Source organism: Maniola hyperantus, chromosome 19, assembly GCF_902806685.2.
Source record: "Maniola hyperantus chromosome 19, iAphHyp1.2, whole genome shotgun sequence".
In the NCBI taxonomy this organism is placed as follows: domain Eukaryota; kingdom Metazoa; phylum Arthropoda; class Insecta; order Lepidoptera; family Nymphalidae; genus Maniola; species Maniola hyperantus.
The window spans coordinates 767,052-782,505 of NC_048554.1; the positions used below are offsets into that span (position 1 = coordinate 767,052).

Here is a 15,454-nt window from a genome sequence, read left to right on the forward strand (position 1 = left end):
ATTTTATTAGGTAATTTTATGCCACTAAAATCACGGAGCTAATGTTGGGAATCTTGTTATTAGTTATTACCCGACATGTGTTAAAAATTAATAAAAATAATTCAAATTTAAAAAATTGCTTTTTATTTGCTTTTAAGGGTTCCGTAGCAAACAAGAAACCCTTATAGTTTCGCCATGTCCGTCTGTCTGTCTATCAGCTTAGCTTAGTTAGAGACTATTAGAACTAGAAATGGCAATAATACCTACTTATATACTAAGTGATAATTCAAATAAAATCTTGAAAAACTGTTTTAGGAAAAATGGGACCGACACATTTTTTTGTCTTTGCTGTTGAGATATTACAATATGAAATTTTCATGTTTACGAAACCTGTGCGTAAAACAATCATTATTATTATGGATAGAAAACGTATGTGGATATTTACATTTTATTTTTTCAGACCTATGTTATATAGTTAACTAAATATGTAATGCTCAGGGCTAAGCCATTTCAAATTCAAATGTTTTACTTCTTCGCCGTGTCAGCGATACCTAACTCAAATATATTATTATGTAAATAAATAATAGTGTATATATCTCAAATCATTTTATTATGTAAAAAAAAAATAGAGTAGGTAATCTTTTAGGTAAACGCGTCCCATCTTAGGCTGCATTATCACTTTCCATCAGGTGTGATTGTGGTCAAGCGTTTGCCTAACCTTACCTAAGGAATAAAAAAAAACCTAAGTAATTAAAACTCACGGACGGACGCTCACTTTTAATTATAAGGGTGACAACATTTCTTTTTTGGATAACCGGACTTAATTTAAGTCAAGACGATTAATTTCATTAGTTTTATCAGAAACAAATGTACATTTAAAAGTGGAAATCTTTCATCGAGATCGAGCCGGTACTTACCTACTTAAATTCTCAAACGGGTTTGATCGGCAGACACAGGCCGTCTCTTTCGCTTTCTTTGCAAGTGAAAGAGATGATAAATACTGGTATCCTTGAAACATTGCGTGTTGTCCAAATACGGCGAAGAAACTTAAAGATCACTTGGTTGGGTGCGTGGACTGCGGTGACCAGGATTGGGACGCTTCTAGGACATTTTATTTTTAAAGTCACTCTATTTTTATGAGTTTTTAAGGAATTTTTCAGCTACAGAGAATTATTGTACCTAACTTACGTGCTGATAAATAGAATAAATAATTTCAAAAGTTTTCAAATAAATCCGACTGCGGTCTGCGCAGCATCATGGCTGGTGTCGAAATATGAAGATTCTGAAATGTTAAATCTAAAAGGAAAAATGATACAGGAAAACTGATTCTGATTTTTAATGGGGTGAATGACACCCCATTTTCTGTGGTCCCTCAACATATTTTTTTAATTGTTCCAATATGGGTGGGATTGTTTCAATTCCGTCTAGTGGGCGCCATATTCTTTTTTCATTATTTGGAGTTTGGAGCTCTTTAGTAGAGTTTATCAACACTAATTGCAAGATCATTGAAAATCTGTTCACGCGTGGAAACTATTTGATTTTCCAGGATATAAAATGGCCTAGGTCCAGCCCCTGGATGCAAGCTGTACCAAATGTCGCCAAGATCAGGCATACAAACACATTTTCGCATTTATAATATTACTTACTTACTCGTAGTATGGATTCTACGAAATCTTAAGAACTCTTAAGCCTGTCAGTCAAATTTCTGATTATTCATTTAATTTACATATTTATTTTTTGGTGTGTAAGCTTTTCATCATCATGCTCAACCCACCACCGACTCACTACAGAGCACGGGTCTCCTCTCACTATGAGAAGGGTTTGGGCAAAGTCCACCACGCTAGCCAGGTGCGGATTAGCAGACTTAAGTGTTAATTTTAATGTAGGTACTAAGTATTCAAAGTTATATTTTTGCAGTACAAGCTTTTTCTCTGAAAAACATGTCAAAGTCAAAGTCAAATGATTTATTCAAAATAGGTAATTAATAACTCTGTTTGAAAGTCAGATGTTGGATTTCTAAGATATAGTGGTGATAATTATTTCGCAAACTTAAAACTAAAGCTACGAGGGTTCTAAACGCGCCCAGGTCTGAGAAGAGCCCACAACAAACTCATGGCATGTGATGTGGTAACCCTAGTGATAAGTTACCATTGTGGTTAAGGTCAATTGATACAATAATACACTACCACGCTACGGTTACTTAAATTTTAGGATGATTATGATCCAAGGTCAACGTGTTTTAATAATGGACCTATGTTTGTAATATAATGCGCTAAACTTGGTCAAGGTAGACTAGGAAATATAAAAAATACGACTTTTCAAAGGAGTTTCCTGGCGCAAACTTATTTAATTTTTGAAATCTATCTAAATATATTAAAGGAAAAGGTGACTGATTGAGCTATCAACGCACAGCTCAAACTACTGGACGGATCGGGCTGAAATTTGGCATGCAGATAGTTATTATGACGTAGGCATTCGCTAAAAAAGGATTTTTCAAAATTCAACCCCTAAAGGGATAAAATTGGGGCTTGAAATTTGTGTAGTCCACGTGGGTGAAGTCGCGGGCATAAGCTAGTTATCATATAAATTCTTTATTTCTGAAAGAGTTTTGATCTGCACGAGGTGCCGAAATTCATTAACATTCATTTCAACCTATCTCTGGCCCACTACTGAGCACGGCTCTCTTTTCAGAATGAAGAGGGTTTAGGCTCTAATCCACCATGCTGGTCAAGTGCGGATTGGCAGATTTTACACACCTTTAAAAACTGGTAAATTAAACTAGTTAACGATTCATAAGAACTTGTAATAAGTCTACTTGAATAAAAATAAATTCTATTCTATTCTATTCCACCAACTACAGGTTTCTTCACGATGTTGTCCTTCATTATTGAAGCAAGTGATACTTTTCTTAAAACACACATTAAGAAAAGTTAGAGGTGCGTGCTCGAGATCGATCTCCCGAATAAAATACCTAAATCTACAAACAGCTGTAGAAATTACTTTTATTGATTGATTGATTGATTGATTGATGGGTATATTAGGTACCAAATTGATCAATTAAGGTTTCAATCACTCAAGATACGATTGCTTGATTGATATAGGTAGTTACCACTAAGATTTTTTATCCATCATTATTTAGAGATCTTTCTCCAATTATTCTAATATAATATTCAAAAGATTCGTTTAGCAACGTCGAAACCTCTTCAGCCAAAGTCGTAATTACAGTACAATAGTAATTATACACCTCTAAAATCCGTCGTAATCGCCCCGTTCTTCGTAATTGCAGTCTTTCTTCACGATAAATCCATACAATAGGAATTATTTCCCGTGATAATTTCAATTCTTGACGGCCATTTTGAAATATTCACTTGCAGAGATTTAAAGATCATCGTTGGATAGACATAACTGGCATAGCCATTAAGTAAAATTGAGCATTATATAAGCAATAGGCTACTTGACTCATATCTAATTTCGTCCAATAAATGATTATTTATTATAGTATTTTGCTTAAGACAACGAAATATATCAATAACAATTATTAAAAACGCAGGATGGATATATAAATCCAATTTAAAAAAATACAATTTTTATTTTTATTTGAAACGCAGAAAACGCTGTCAGCCATGATGTGACGTCATTAAATATGTAAACAAAGAAATGTCATCCCTATGTCACGCGTGGACTAACGTAGTATCCATATATATAAAATTTAAAGTCCGTAAAAGTTTGTCAGGACTTTAAATTATCTACTTTTTTACATTCTCGGATGATACAATAACGATAATTACTATATTTTTCATGTAAACTAGTATAGAAGTCATGTTTATTAAACTTTGGGAGGTTGTGCTGTTGTTTACAAATGCATGACGTCAGAACACAGATAATCTATCGGCCAAACATGGCCGACAGTGTTTTCACCTGTCTAAGAAAAATATATTTTTAAATTAAAGTTTTACGGTTTTTAGGGCGCAAAAAAATATAGTGTTAATTTTTTTGATCTAATAGGACAAATATTAACCATTTAAGACCTACTTAAAAAAGGGTCAACTAGCCTATTCTTAAAGTCAAAGTCAAAGTCAAATAATTTATTCAAAACTAGATGATGCCCGCGACTTCGTTCGCGTGGATTTAAGTTTTTGAAAATCCTGTGGGAACTCTGTGATTTTCCGGGATAAAAAGTAGCCTATGTCCTTCCCCGGGATGCAAGCTATCTTATTAGCTACCAAATTTCGTCAAAATCGTTTGAACGGTTGGACCGTGAAAGGCTAGCAGACAGACAGACAGACACACTTTCGGTCGGTTGTTGGATTTGTGAGATGGGAGGTGATAATAAAATTATTACGCGAACTTAAAACTAAAGCTACGAAGGTTCCAAACGCACCCAGCTCTGAGAAGAGCCCACAAGAAACTCAGCCGGGTATTGTTTTTTATTATCACCACTTTACAAAATCACTCTTATAAAATTTGCGCAACGGATCAGCCTGGCTGTCCAGCGCGGAAATGCAGCCAGTATTCTTGGAACCATTCCACGCGGTCATGATTTATATAGTAATTAGATAAGGCTAGCTTTAAGTTTTATTGTAATAAAAAAATAAAAAAAAAATAAAAAAAATCACTCTTGATTCTAAGTCAACGAGAAGTACCCTGTAGGTTTCTTGACAGACACGACAGACACACAACGAACTGATCCTACAAGGGTACCTTTTTTGCTTTTGAGGTACGGAACCTAAAAAGTAAGGTAACAAGTATAGGAAATCCGAGAAGCATTCAAGCGTTAAGTTATTCTAGTCACATCGATAACAAGTTCTAAGTTATTTGAAGCTAAAGGAGACCTTTTATAGGCGTCGCTAGCCATATAACTTACTTATATAATCAACTCTAGGACTCCTGGGTATGGTGAACCCATGGTGTAGCGACGACTCGTGGGATATTTATGGTTAGATAGTAATTAAATTGGTTATTAACTTGTTAACGAAACGTCATGGGGTGATAAATGTGGTTCCCAATGCATCTCTACTCATTAATTTCTACATGTCGTGAAGTCCCAGAAGTTCTTAGAAGAGTAAAAACTTCAGATCACTAGATTTTTTGTAGATACTCGTAGGTATTGTAGAGGCATGTAAAAGAGTCAGTCAGAAAAGCAGGCGAATTATTGGATATTTTTTAGATAGTTAATTTCATTAGTTAAAGTGTCGTCTCATATTAAAATTGCGCGCGGATATGGATCACAACGTGTAGAGGCTTATCGAGAGTTTTAGTCTTTAAACTAACCTAAGTAACTGAAATATAAGACACTAGCAGATGCCCGCGACTTCGTCCGCGTAAAATTTCTGGTTTCTCATGATTTTCCTATAACCCTTCCACCCCCATTTTACTCCCTTAGGGGGGGGGGGGGGGGAATTTAGTTAGATCCTTTCTTATCTGATACCTACCTCCTAGAAAGAACCTACCTTCCAAATTTCAAGTAAAAATAGCAATAGTTAAAACTTTTATATAAAAACTTTTCCCCCCATTTTACTACCCTTAAGGGGGGAATTTCCCAAATTGAATTATACCGATTTTTATTATTTAAAGTTAGTAACCTAAATGTCAATTTTCACGTCTCTAACTCCAAAAACATAGGACTTTCATACAACCTTCGACCCCCCCTTTCACACCTTTAAGGGGGGAATTTTTCCAAACCGTTTCTTAGCTGATACCTACGTCCTAGAAAGAACCTACCTTCCAAATTTCAAGTTTGTAGGATTTATAGTTTCTGAGATTTCGTGATTAGTCAGTCAGTCAGTCAGTCAGTCAGTCAGTCAGTGAGTGAGTGGTATTTCTCCTTTATATATTTAGATTACATAATACATTATCGTCATTACCCCCATGTTGAATAATCTACTATTAATGTTTTAATAAGGTGATATTTGTACGACACAATTTTGGTGTTTTAACTAACTTTTTCCCTGGGTTCATATGAAACATCGCGGCATTTAGCTTCGCTATTTCGTGAGAGTCGTTAAGCCAGAAGCACACCTACCATCAGATAGCAATCCTCATTAGCGCGCAGATATGAGATGTGGTACGAGACAGCTTATAATAATCCACAGTATAGTGCTAACGTCGTCGACTAAATACGACTCGTCGAGTATAGCCGTTGAGAGATATTACCTACATATAAGAGTATAGTGCATTCAAAATAAGCTGGCGTGTTTCCACTTGAACGTAAACAATAGGGGTAATAAACCCTGTGAATAAACCAAACACTCATAGAGCCCATTCATTTTTAAAGGAGTCTACCTTATACCTACTTTTACTCTGAGGTTATTTTTTATTCTTAGAATAACAACTCGATTTTTATTACACTTTAGCGGTTTACGTCATTAACTACGACCTTAGGCTGTCGTTATTGCTATCTATTTAGGTAGATACATAAATAGGACATATGTTAAGAGTGGATAGGCATCTTCTAGGTAAGCTCGCTCCATAAGCTGCATCATCACTTGCCACCAGGTCTGATTGCAGCCAAGCGCTAGTCTATAAATTAAAAAAAACAATAACAGTACTCTACTTTAACTGCCTGTGATGCAACTATACATAAATCCATATTACATAATATAACATTATCGACCAAATTAAGACCTTATCTTTTTATGACCACTTTTTTTTTCTCTTATTCGCTGAATATGCTATAATAATAACTTAAGCCAATTATGAACTCATAATTTTTTGGTTACGTCTTTTTACGACGACATAGATGTTTACATTAATTTAAATGTTGTAACCTTTTCGTGTGAAGTACCTATTCATTCGCAAGCAAGAGGACTTAGGTTTTGTTCAATAGTAAGTATTATGAGTTTCAATGAGAAGGCCATTGACAGGGTAGCCTACCTAGACTAGTTTATGAATTTATGAAGATTTTTTTGTTTTATTTGCCACAGAACCGCCTCACAGAATTACATAATAATTATGTTTTTGAGTTCTATAGGTCTCGTGTAATTCAATTTACGGGCAATCACAACTAGCATTGAAAAACAAGTCGTACAATAAATTAATAACCTAACCTAAAGAACATGAAAAATATACTTACCTAAGTTAGAAGTTACAAGTGTCTTGCTGGTGGACTTCCTTATTGAAATGCATTTGCCTTATTTTATAAGGTATTAAGGCATAAAGGTATTTTTAAGGTATTATTTATACAAAGTACTAGCTGATGCCCGCGACTTCGTCCGCGTGGAATTAGGTTTTTAAAAATCCCGTGGGAACTCTTTGATTTTCCGGGATAAAAAGTAGCCTATTTCACTCTCCAGGTCTTCAACTATATTGATGTGAAAAAATCAGGTTAATCCGTTGCTCCGCTGCGGCGTGATTGAAGGACAAACCAACAAACCAATAAACCAACTAACAAACACACTTCCGTATTTAGTTTTTTTTCATTCAGATACAAGTTAGCCCTTACCTGGTGGTAAGTGACGATACAGTCTAAGATAAAAGCGGGCTAACCTGGAAGGGGTATATGACAGTTTTTTTTTTAATAAACCCATGCCCCTTTGGTTTCTACACGGCATCGTACCGGAACGCTAAATCGCTTGGCGGCACGGCTTTGCCGGTAGGGTGGTAGCTAGCCACGGCCGAAGCCTCCCACCAGACCAGACCAGAAATTTAGAAATTATAAAATTCCAAATCCCTGCCAGGAATCGAACCCGGGACCTCCCACTAATAAGACCACAGCGCTTACCACTGCGCCAGGGAGGTCGTCAATTTAGAATATGGATAGTGATTCTCATAATGTGTCCAAAATGGGCGTTCCGCCCACTGCGTTTTACTCACAAAGCCACACACAGCTGCCAGTTAGTTGTGGAGTAATGTAAGTCTAGTATAATGGCCGACATATTATTCTAATGCGAGAATTCATTAACTTTTGTTATGTAATCCTAAATTCTAAGTCGCACTTGAGCAACCATAGTTCACTATAGCCAATAGCGGCAATAGCCTAATCTTTAAAATTTTCTCATTCTGAGAGAGCCATGCTCAGTAGTGGACCGGGCGATGGGTTGAGATGATGATAATGATGATCAACCCTAAATTGTGAGGGCATCGTTGTGAGAATGTCTGACAGCTGACAATCGTTTAGAGCCTCGATAGTTCAATGGTTAAAGCAGCGGACTGAAAACCGAAAGGTCGCTGGTTCAAACCCCACCCGTTGCACTATTGTCGTACCTACTCTTAGCACAAACTTTACGCTTAATTGGAGGGGAAAGGGGAATATTAGTCACCAATTAACTTGGCTAATATTCTTTTTAAAAACCTTATCATGAAGAAAACGGTTGGAAATCGAAAATAGCTACATACCTATAGTAACAGGTCGAAGGGCATGTCAGGGTATGAGGCGGGGGGACGCCCCGCACACCCACAAGTCAACCACGCTATCCCGCACTGAGTTCGTGCGAGGGATGTGCGGGTGTGCTGGGCGTCCCCACCTCGATTGCCATCTCGACCTCTCGCGTACTTCATCATGATCAACCCATCGCCGGCTAACTACAAAGCATGGGTCTCCTCTCAGCGCGATAAGGGTTTTGGCCATAGTCTACCACGCTGGCCATGTGCGGATTTGTAGACTTCACACAACTTTGAGAACATTATGGAGAAGTCTCAGGCATGCAGGTTTCCTCACGATGTTTTCCTTCACCGTCAAAGCAAATGATACGTAATTACTTAAAACGCACATAACCCCGAAAAGTTAGAGGTGCGTGCCCGGGATCGAACCCCCGACCTCCGCTTAGAAGGCGGACGTCCTAACCACTAGGCTATCACAGCTTGTGCGTCGTCGCGTGCTTACTTGTATTTGTATTATTTGGCTTAGAAACACTGAGCGTGTTAAAAAGGTCATCAAGAATCAAAACATTAGTATTCTTGTGCGATCATTCGTGATCCGTCGCATTGTTTCATACTATCATACCTACTATCTGTCATCAAAGCTAAAGCCTTCCGCGTGTCTCGCCAACGGAATCTAAATGAGGTTTTTTACCTGTACAGTGCACACACGATCACATCGGAATGGGGTTTTTATAGAATCAACTTGATGATTTTATATTGCTGATCTAGATATGTCACATTTGCTTATCATTAACTCTGAATATAGGTACCTATAGTACCTACGCGACAGGTCGAGATGGCGATCGGGTTGGGGACGTCCCGCATACCCGCACAGCCCCTGCGCTGGCCCGGTGCGGGTTAGTGTGAGTGACGTGGGTGTGTGGGGTCCTCTCCCGCCTCATACCCCTATAGAATAGAATAGAATAGAATGTTTTTTTATTCATGTAAACTTTTAAAAAGTGCTTATGAATAGTCAGGTAGTTTTAATTTACCACTGGTTCGGAATGCCGTTCCTACCGAGAAGAACCAGCAAGAAACTCGGCGGTTGCTCTTTTTAATTTTTCAATTTACAATGTTATTATACCGTACTATACAAGCCATTGCAGCCGATTGCCATCTACTTATCCGAGTTTCACTCCAGTGCGGCTTCCGGCTACGAGCTGGAGAGTTTCCCACCTTCCCATCCCCTCGAATGATATAACTCCTGTAACCAAGGTTCTTTAACCTAGAGACGTCTGACCACCAATGCTTAGTCATTGGTCAAATTCTTGAAAAGCCGACAACGCATTGGCGGTTCTTCTGGTGCTGCAAGTTTTCATGGGCGGCAGCACATAAATCTTAATAACATTGTTTTTCAGATCTGTGGGCGGCGTTAATCACTTAACTACAGTACCCGTAGTACAAGATTTTACGTCTCACCAAACCAAACCAAATTCGAGAGTCGAAATACTTCCGCGTTACAGTAAACTCAATCTTAAATGCCTTGTAAGCTCAAGTTTGTCTACACTTCTACAGCCAGCGCTCCAAGCGGAAACATTGCGAAATTAAAATCAGTGGCATTGAATATTTGACTTCAATTCAAGGCTTTTTAGGTCCATTTTACTTTGATGTTATTGTGTTTCGACTCTCGAATTCTAGCAAGGTTTGGTGAGACGTAAAATCTTATACTACGGGTACAGGTGAGATTGCAGTCCAGGGCTAACGTGTTTCTAAATTTCTGAAAAAAAAGCAAACAAGATATAAAGTTAACGGTAGAATAACGGCACGATAATAGAGAAACTAATTATAAGGTACCTATCTACTTCAGCTACCTAGTAATATAACTATCAAACTATTATTAAAATGTAATTAATATGTAAGTACTTATATAACTACGTCGAAAATGGTTTTCTAATGAACTGACATTTTACTATTATCTATTCTTATAGATAATATTAAATACGGATAGCTTATCTTTATCTATGTCTAGACCTAGACATAATGATACCGTTTTATGACCATTTACATAATCTTGTTAGACTTGTCCAGATTCCATGGTAACGTAGAACTAGTTCGACGATCTTTGACACTAATAAGGCTTTGAGAATTTATCAAAACGAAAAAGAAAATTGTGATTCGTCATGTAACTATTTTGTTTCTATGTCACCCTATATACGATAGACCGTGCCTAATATTAGATGTTTGATAGCTATACTTGCAGTGTGACGATCGCAATAATTGTCAGAGCAAGAATCATCATCATCGTGATCAACCCACCCATAAGAAGGGTTTGGCCACAGGTGGTCTGGCCAAGTGCCTTTAAGAAGTAAGAAAATTATCAGGTTTCCTCACAATTTTTAATTCACCATTAAAACAAGTGATATTAAATTACTTTACTAATTGGAACGGCAGTGCCACTTACACTAACTAGATGTTTAATGATAAATACAAACACAAAAATACACAAAATACAAATGATAAAACCTGAAAGGATTTTGAATGTACGCTGAGAACATTGAATGACCAGTTCATGCAATATTGTAATTGTAATCTAAATATATAAAAGGAAAAGGTGACTGACTGACTGACTGACTGATCTATCAACGCACAGCTCAAACTACTGGACGGATCGCGTTGAAATTTGGCAGGCAGATAGCTATTATGACGTAGGCATCCGCTAAGAAAGGATTTTTCAAAATGCAACCCCTTAAGGAGTAAAATAGGGGTTTAAAATTTGTGTAGTCCACGCGGACGAAGTCGCGGGCATAAGCTAGTAACATATATAATTGTTTAATAAATTTATCAATATTTGAATGCATGAATAATAAATGAAATAAATGCAATGCTCTCCGCGTACTTCAGTAACTCCCGAATCAAAGTTATCCACCCGCTATAGCTATAGAATAAATAAAACCCAGACACAGAAACTCTTAGATCCGACTAGCTTATGCTCGCGACTTCGTCCGCGTGGACTACACAAATTTGAAACCCCTATTTCACCCCCTTAGAGTTTGAATTTTCAAAAATCCTTTCTTAGCGGATGCCTACGTCATAATAGCTATCTGCATGCCAAATTTCAGCTCGATCCGTTCAGTAGTTTGAGCTGTGCGTTAATAGATCAGTCAGTCAGTCAGTCAGTCATTCAGTCAGTCAGTCAGTCAGTCACCTTTTCCTTTTATATATTTAGATTTTTGCGGGCCATGACCTATTGGTGATGATCTAATAAGCATTGTGATTATTAGGCCACTACGGCCCTATAAATCATAAAGATACAATATATTTTGTGGTACGCAGCATCGTACCGGAACGCTAAATAGCTTTATTGTACTGAATCTCAGCGTGTGATAATGTAGCGTACTTTATGTGACGGATACTAACGTCGGAAGGGCTTGCCAGTCTTTATGGTCTCTATTCAAGCGTGTATTATTGTTAGGGACCACCGTTTCACCATGGACTATGGTGGGAAGTTAAGTCAAAGGCAATGATTTTTTGAAGCAAATATAATAAAGCTCCATAGTCATATAAACATAAATACATAAACTGCTAAAATCATAACCCTTCCTCTTGGCTTTGTTTTTGAAATCCCGTGGGAACTATTTGATTATCTGAGATAAAAAGTAGCCTATGTCCTTCCCCAGGATGCAAGCTAGGTATATCTGTACCAAATTTTGTCAAAATCGGTTGAACGGAGGGGCCGCGTAAAAGGCTAGCCGTCAGACCGACAGACAGATACACTTTCGGATTTATAATATAAGTATGGACTAGTATCGATGTCATATTTTAAGTAATTAAATATCACTTGCTTCAACGGTGAAGAAAAACATGATGAGGAAACTTGCATGCCTTAGAGTCCTCCATAAAGCAAGTGATATTTGGTTACTTAAATCTTCTAAATATTTAAAAGTAAAAGGTGTCTATCTGACTGATTGACTGATCTATCAAAGCACAGCTCAAACTACTGGACGGATCATGCTAAAATTTTGCATGCAGATAGCTATTATGACGTAGACGTCCGCTAAGAAAGGATTTTCGAAAAGTCAACCCCTAAGGGGATAAATAGTGGTTTGAAATTTGCGTAGACCACGCGGACGAAGTCGCAAACATAAACAAGTCGCATTTAATTCCGAAAAGTTAGACGTGCGTGCCCGGGATCGAACCACCGACTTCCGATCAGGAGGCGGGCGCCCTAACCAGTAGGCTATCACAGCTTCATGATGATGATAGTTGATAATCTGTCAACCCACAGCCTAAGCCGCTGGGGTTAAAATATTAATTACAGAAGGTGCGGCGCAATCACTATGAAAGAATTAAATTAGGCGATTAAATAGGGATGAAAGTTTGTATATTTGTATAATTGTGGGTATTGGTTTGATAATTATATCAAACCAATACCCACAGTTGTTATCAATACCTTCAACAGGCATTCATTAAATCTGGGACCATAATGTATGTAATTATAAGTAAACAACGGTTTTCAATACGCAATACCGCTACATCTCCTAAAACAAACCGCAACCTAATGATACTGAAACGTAATCGATAAGTACGTTATTCGAATCGAAACAATGGCAGTGTCGATCGAGATGCGCGCGCGATTACGGTCTTCGAGTGTTTCACGTTCCTTTGTGCCATAGACTACAGTTTTTCTTTTTATTCACCCGGAGACATGAAGAAACAACATTGGCAAAACTACTAAAAAAATGTGAAATGAAACGAAAAAATATTACAAGAAATTGTCGATGAAAAATAACAAAACTTGCTACAGGTACATTTTATTTTTGCAAATAAGTTACCATCACTTGAAGTGTAGGTAAAGTAAAACACTATAAAAATTATAAAATAAAGTTACCATCAGTTGTTATTCTGAGGCTGGAAATCTGAAAAAGCTGGAATCGAGAAAAGCAAGTTAGATTCCAAACACAAGTGGGTAAGAAAATTTTGAAAAAGCGCAAAAGTTTACTTCGTCCGCGTGGACTACACAAATTTCAAACCCCTATTTCACCCTCCTAGGGCTTGAATTTTCAAACATCCTTTCTTAGTGGATGCCTACGTCATAATAGCTATCTGCATGCCCAATTTCAGCCCGATCCGTCCAGTAGTTTGAGCTGTGCGTTGATAGATCAATCAGTCAGTCAGTCAGTCACCTTTTCCTTTTACATATTTAGATTGCATAACAATAAAAAATATAAGTATGCAGGCGCGCTGCCATTTTAATTGTAAACACTTTGCTCATTGAACATTACGTAGTCGCCCCACCGTCATTTTGAGACAATAAAAGTGAATGCGGCGGTACGAGGAGATTATTATTCGTGTGGCTCTTGCCGAGGGCACTTCTCAGTGGATACTATGTGTATCGTACTGTAGGTTTTATTATTATCATTGTTGTTGTGACCTAATGTGGTTTCAGTTGTTAAAGGTTCAGTACTAGGTTGTGGAAAGTGACGTGATTGTGTGAATGATGGTATAGTGTGTGTTGAATAGCTGTTTATCTGGTAAGTCCTTCTTGTATCGTTCCAATTTGTATTAGACGAACGTGATTGTTGTAGTTGAGGTTAATTGAACTAAGTGTGGTGTGCTAGGTTAGCTGGTTGGTCTGGGGCCGGTATGGGGATGGTTGGAGCCGGTCGCTAGGTAGGGACTTAGCTAGTGTTAGTTAGCGATGTCTAGTCTCATAAGAGACGTTGTTATCATGACTCATTATTGACGGTAGGTTAATAGTTGAGGGTAGTCTGTGATATCTCTCGTAGTGTGCAAGAATGATGTTAGTATGCCCACGAAGGCTCGGTTAATCTAAAGGTTGTAATCCTGACGTATCCGGTTAACCATTACCTAAGGTTACTTTTGGTGGTTTAGTCTTCAATCTCGATCATAATAACATACTTCTGGCGGTGACGAGCCTACAAGTATTTTGGCCTCATATTGGCAATGTTATATATCTATTTGTTATTCTATATCTGTAAATACTATTGCAATGCATATGCGACTTTGCTCTTTTGTTACTTGCTTGAAAGTAACTTGAATGCAAGCAACATCATTAATAAAATGAAAAAGAATTCTATTCATCGCGTAGAAAATGAATGCAGAGTCAATTTGCTACGTTCCATTTAGATCGAGAAGATTTATGTTATTCATAAAATACAACATTTTGATTGATGCGTTTATATAATTTATTTACCACGGCTTGAATAACGCGGTGAGAGCGTTATGAAATATTTCAATACAAGACATACCTACCCATAATCTATATAAATATAAAAGGAAAAGGTGACTGACTGACTGACTGATTGACTGACTGATCTATCAACGCACAGCTCAAACTACTGGACGGATCGGGCTGAAATTTGGCATACAGATTGTTATTATGACGTAAACATCCGCCAAGAAAATTCAACCCCTAAGGGGATAAAATAGGGGTTCGAAATTTGTGTTGTCCACGCGGATGAAGTCGCGGGCATAAGCTAGTTTAAACATACAAAAGATAACTTAGATCAATATAAAGATAGAGGCACATAGACAAACATGTGTCAAAACATTAAACGTATCAAACACGATGAGTTGAGACGAAGTCGCGGGCGGTCGCTAGTTCACGTGCAAACAACTCGTGCGTGTATCGTGTTTGCTCCACAGTCTACACTGTAAATAAAAGGTTCTACCATCTCACTATATGTAGCAGAAAAGCATCCACGCAGACACGCGGCTAGACTAGACAGTCGAAATACAACCGCCGAGATTCTTGCTAGTTCTTTTCGGTAGGAAGGGCACTCTGTACCAGCGCAGCGAGCGGGGTGATTCGTTAACTCAGTGTTCATTACTGAATGATAGCCACTGAGCTCATTTGACAGTAATTTCTTCTACATTGCTGCTTCACTGAATGATACAATTTTTTTTTGCAGAAAACCTTCAATGGATTGGATGGAGCTCGGTGGATATCATTCAGTGTTAGACACTGAGTTAGAGTAGTGGTAGATTCAGTTTACGATTCGAAAGCACATAGTACAAGTTTATTTGAATAAAATACTTTTCTATTTTTTTATGCGTGTGTTTTTCTTTAAAGTCTTTTAAATATTTCAATTATCAAAGTCAAAGTCAAATGATTTATTCAAAATAGGTAATTAATAACTCTTTTTGATGGTCAGAT

General features: G+C 37.5%; 1 protein-coding gene across 3 annotated transcripts in view; it reads left to right on the forward strand.

Moving 5' to 3' along the window:
* dgo (ankyrin repeat domain containing protein 6 diego) overlaps positions 1 to 15,454 on the forward strand; it is a 65,920-nt gene that overhangs the window by 27,497 nt on the left and 22,969 nt on the right. The window contains exon 1 of one of the 3 annotated variants that reach the window (XM_069504876.1): positions 12,899 to 13,081. The exons of 1 other annotated variant lie outside the window; for it this stretch is intronic. The gene's annotated coding sequence lies outside the window, so the exon portion shown is untranslated. Of the gene's footprint in view, positions 1 to 12,898; positions 13,082 to 13,114; positions 13,244 to 15,454 lie in introns of those variants that run through there. One more of the 3 variants, XM_069504877.1, reaches the window with a different exon arrangement.